This window comes from Lithobates pipiens, unplaced genomic scaffold (assembly GCF_037356315.1).
Source record: "Lithobates pipiens isolate NorthernLeopardFrog02 unplaced genomic scaffold, aLitPip1_a1.2 Scaffold_13, whole genome shotgun sequence".
Classification (NCBI taxonomy): domain Eukaryota; kingdom Metazoa; phylum Chordata; class Amphibia; order Anura; family Ranidae; genus Lithobates; species Lithobates pipiens.
The window spans coordinates 555,378,378-555,383,748 of NW_027507718.1; positions in this window are offsets into that span (position 1 = coordinate 555,378,378).

Below are 5,371 nucleotides of genomic sequence, written 5' to 3' on the forward strand. Positions count from 1 at the left end.
CTGAAGAAACAAATTGTAAGAGGATTATAATTTTATTTTCACATATGTTGGCTGTCATCGTGATTTCTTGATCATACATTACGGGACACAGGAGCTTCATTACACAGTGGGTTATATAGACACCTCTGGTGATTGGACACTGGTTAACCCTCAATTAAGGAGAATTCCTCCCCTATATAACCCCTCCCATATGGGAGGCACCTCAGTTTTTTCGCCAGTGTCTATGGTGGTTGGTCACGTAAAACATGTGCTATGAAGAAAGCTCTGTGCAGGTCCCTGTGGGGGCCTAAGGGCTACAATAACCGGATCCATATCTCGGGCCAATATTTTGACTCCCAAGATGGTATGGTACCCGGGCCTCGTCATCCGAAGAAACAAGGTTTTGCCTGTAAGTCCTCTCCTATTGGAAGACTGGGCTCTGGCAAAAACCAGACTTGGTGTACTATTTACATAGTGGCACGAAAGTTTCTGGCAGAGTCTTTTACAGGTCCAGGAAGTTCTTCTGAGAAGGAACCCCAAAAATCCTGAAGGTTGACACAACTCTGCCCGCCATGATGGGTGAAGGCTGGAATCTGTCTGTTTTCAGCAATTCCTATGGCAAGGATAGGTAAGGGAAGTTAATCCTATATAAATTATATATTATGGATTTCTTCATTGAGTAGTTGTATGTCTTACCTGGTTTCCACCACTAGAGGGAGTAAGAGCAGCCTGATGCATACTTACATGCCTTTCAGATACACACGCTCAGTGAAGCCTGGTTCTTCCAGATGACTCACGTCTCCACTGCAATCTCTGCCACAATGATGGTAATACAGGGGTCCCACGTAGTCTAGGGGTCCCGCGCAGCTCCGATGGTGATCCCCTTCCCCCCTGGACGACCGGCGGTCCTCTTGCACGTGCGCCGAGCACGCTCCCATGCTAATGGAGGGGGGAGTGTGGTTGCGAGCCGTGCACGTCGGTGTGCACGGCGCTGTACTGCACAGGCGCCAGGCAGCAATTTTAAAAAGCCCAGAGTGCCAGGGGGCTGTAAGTGGAGACACAGGAGCTGTGGGCAGTAAGCATCCTAAGGGATTGGATCCAGGCAAACCTTAGACACCTACTCAGCATCAGGTTGTGCAGTTTAAGCATATATATTTATTGTGAGACTTTAAGCACAACAATGATTGCACTTTGTACTAGTACCTCTGCTTTGTAGCTTTGGACTATGTCTCCTCATAAGAGGGTCTCAGGGGGAGGTAACAAGGGCACTGGTAAATCACCGCCTGGGTCTAGGGGTTCTAAAAATGCCTGTAGGTTACCATCCCCCCCTGCAAGACTGGAGCCAGCCTCACAGGATGAGTCAGTGCCCCTGTCAGGTTTTGCAGCCTCTCCTAATGTCCCAGCCCCGGTATATGTCACTGAGGACTCCCTTAGGGCTACATTGGAGGGTTTTGAATGGAGAATCATGAATTTTATTTCAGCTTCCCTCAAAGATAGCAGAAAAAGGGGTAGATCCTCTCCCTCTGCTGAGATTCCTCTTTCAGATGACACCTCTGACAATGAGGAGAGATCCCTATCTTGGGATAGGGATCATGAGCAGTCGGATAAAACAGAGGAAGAGGAGAGAGTCTCTTCCTCCCAGGCACTCAGAAAACAGGTTCAATATTATACTGAGTTGGTGCGTACCACATTCAGAATGCCTGCTGATGAGGTAGCCACATCCTCTGTTTCTTCCCTGGGGGTCAGGAAAATACCACAGACTGCCTTTTCCTTTCCAATTCATCCCTTAATGGATAAATTGTTGTATGAGGATTGGGGACATCCCAATAAACTGTTTGCTCCTCCTAAAAGATTTTCTATGCATTATCCTCTGGAGGAAAGTTTTATCAAGAAATGGGGGGTCCCATCTGTTGCGGCTGTTTCTTGCGTGAATAGAAACCTGACCTGTCCTTTGGATAATGCTCAGGTATTTAAGGATCCAACTGATAAGAAGCTGGAAACATTGTTGAAAGCCTCCTTTTCCATGACTGCCGCTGTAGTGCAACCTACAGTCGCAGCCGTGGGGTTGTGTCATTTCCTCAAGGAACAAGTTAAGCAGATGCTTGGCCTCCTTCCCAGTGAGGAAGTGAAGAATTATGCAGAAACACCTCAAATTCTGTGTTTTATGATTGATGCGATTTTGGATTCTGTCCAACAAGCATCTTGTTTGTCCCTCATGTTGGTACACATGCGAAGGGCCCTATGGCTAAAAAAATTGGGCAGCTGAGCTATCACGCAAGAAGCATTTGATTGGGTTCCCATTTAAGGGGGGACGTTTATTTGGAGAAGAATTAGACAAATTCGTCCAAAAAATTTCGGGGGGTAAATATATTCTCCTCCCAATCAAAAAGAGCAAACGTCCATCATTTAGGCGTTCTCTCTCTCCCGGAGCATCAAGCTCTAAGCAGTGGCGACGGCCTTCCCAACCTCCCTCTACAGGAAAGGCTCAAGGCCGGGCCGAGGGGCAGAAGAAGTCTTGGGGGCAAAAGCCTGCCAAGCAGAGCCCAAAAGCTTCCTTGTGAAGGGGCGCCCCGCTTGGCCGAGTGGGGGGAAGGCTCCTGCAGTTTGCAGAAGCCTGGCGGGAAGAGATCCAGGACAAGTGGGTAGTCTCCTCTGTATCTCTGGGCTACAAGCTAGAGTTTCAGGAGATTCCACCTTCTCGCTTCCTAAGGTCAAGGATCCCCAGGGATCCAGTAAAGCAAAAACCGCTATTTCTGGCCTTGGATGACTTACTATCCCAGGGGGTGATAGTAGAAGTGGACCCAAAAGAACAGGGTTCAGGGTTTTACTCAAATCTCTTCACCGTTCCAAAGCCAAATGGAGGTGTCAGACCTATCCTGGATCTGAAGGATCTGAACCTGTTTTTATGCATCTGGTTCTTCCGAATGCAGTCAATTTGCGCCGTGGTCTCCTCGCTGCAAGGGGGAGAGTTTATGGCATCAATAGACATAAAGGATGCATTTTTGCCGCACACCAAAAGTATCTAAGGTTTGCAGTAAAGTGGCGCCATTTTCAATTTGTGGCCTTGCCGTTTGGGCTCGCTACGGCTCCTCAAGTCTTCACAAAGATTCTAGACCCTCTCTTGGCAAACCTAAGAGCTCAGGGTATAGCCGTCATAGCTTATCTAGATGATTTGCTTCTCATAGAGAAAACAGTAGCGCTCCTGAACCACAGTGTTACCAGAACGCTAGAACACCTGGAACGCCTAGGTTGGATAATAAACCTAGAAAAATCCTCCCTACAGCCTGCTACCAGCTTGGAATACCTGGGTATGGTCACCGACACCGCTCAGAGCAAGGTGTTTCTGCCAAGGCCAAAAGCCTTGGCCATTGGGCGTCTGGTGCGCCTAATTCTGGGCAGAAGATCTTCCTCCATTCGGTTGTGCATGAGACTGTTAGGGAAAATGGTCGCCTCCTTTAAGGCCGTTCCATTCATCTAGTTCCACTCAAGGCCTCTGCAAAGATGCATCCTTGCGGCTTGGAACAGGAAGCCCCAGGCCTTGGATCTTCCTATGTCTCTATCCCCAGGGACACGCAAGAGTCTCGTTTGGTGGTTACAAACCGAGAATTTGCTGAAAGGCAAAACTTTTCTTCTTATTACGACAGATGCCAGCCTGACACGCCGGGGAGCAGTGTTGGAGGAGACGTGCTCGCAGGGGAAATGGTCTGCGATCAAGAAGCTATTGCCCATAAATGAGATCCGGGCAGTTTATATGGCTCTCATAAACTAGTCTTACAGACTACGGGGTCTCCCTGTTCGGGTTCAGTCTGACGATGCCACAGCAGTGGCCTATATCAATCACCAGGGTGGTACCAGGAGTCTGGTTGCACAAAAAGAGGTGAATCGCATACTTGTCTGGGCAGAGAGGCATGTTCCATGTTTTTCTGCAGTCTTCATTCCAGGAGTGGAAAATTGGCAGGCGGATTTTCTGAGCCACCAGCAGTTGTGCCCAGGAGAATGGGCTCTGTGTTTCGGAACATATGTCGCAGGTGGGGTACTCTTTTTGCGTCCAGATTCAACAGAAAGCTGGACAAATTTGTGTCAAGGACAAGAGATACACTTGCTCAGGGGTCAGATGCTCTGACAGTTCCCTGGGATGAGTACAATCTGATCTATGCCTTCCCCCTGAGCCCGCTTCTGTCACGGTTCCTGGGAAGAGTCAAGAGGGAAACAAAGTCGGTTCTTTTGGTAGCCCCGGCTTGGCCCAGGCGACCATGGTACGCAGAGATCATGAAGTTGGCAGTAGGCAGGCCGTGGATCCTCCCTCTCCGGGCAGATCTGCTCTCACAGGGTCCAATTTACCATTCCGCTTTACACAGTCTGAATTTGACGGTTAGGCTGCTAAGACCCACATTCTGAGAGACCGTGGGCTTTCGGGGCCAGTCCTTTTTACTCTGGTCAATGCCAGAAAGCCGGCCTCCAGGCTTGTTTACTACAAAATCTGGAGGGCATATGTTTCCTGGTGTGAACCCAGGGGATGGCATCCTAGAAAGTATGTCATTAGCAGGATCTTGGCCTTTCTCCAGTCAGGCCTAGAAATGAATTTGGCCGTAAGCACTATCAAGGTGCAGATTTCGTCCTTGTCAGTGTTTTTCCAGAAGCCACTTGCAGCACATTCCCTGGTGCAGGCTTTCATCCAGGGGGCTATGCGGATAAGGCCGCCAGTCAAACCTCCGGTATGCCCATGGGATCTGAATTTGGTTCTCTCGGCTTTGCAGGGGCAACCATTTGAACCTTTGCATCTGGCTTCATTAGTTCTCCTGACTAAAAAATTGGTTTTCTTGGTAGCCATATCCACGGCTAGAAGAGTATCAGAGCTAGCAGCTCTCTCCAGCAAGGAACCGTATCTAATTATCCATAAGGACCGAGTAGTGATGCATCCTAATAGGTCCTTTCTATCTAAGGTGGTTTCAGGATTCCATTTGAATCAAGATGTAATCCTACCATCCTTTTTTCCGGACCAACAGTCCACAGAAGAAGAATCTTTGCACACTTTGGATGTGGTTAGGGCAATCAGTATCTATCTTCAGGCAACTGCTCAGATAAGAAAAACTGATTGCTTATTTATTTTGCCGGAAGGCCCTAGGAAGGGCCAGGCGGCATCAAAATCCACTCTCTCAAGGTGGATTAGGCAGGTTATTTCTCGGGCCTATAGTGTAAAGGGGAAGATTCTCTACTAGGGCTGTAAGTGCTTCTTTGGCAGAGCATCACCAGGCCTCCCTGGCTCAGATCTGAAAGGCTGCAACTTGGTCATCAGTCCACACATTCACCAGATTCTATCAGGTGATGTAATGAAGCTCCTGTGTCCCGTGATGTATGATCAAGAAAATAGGATTTTTATATACAGCTTACC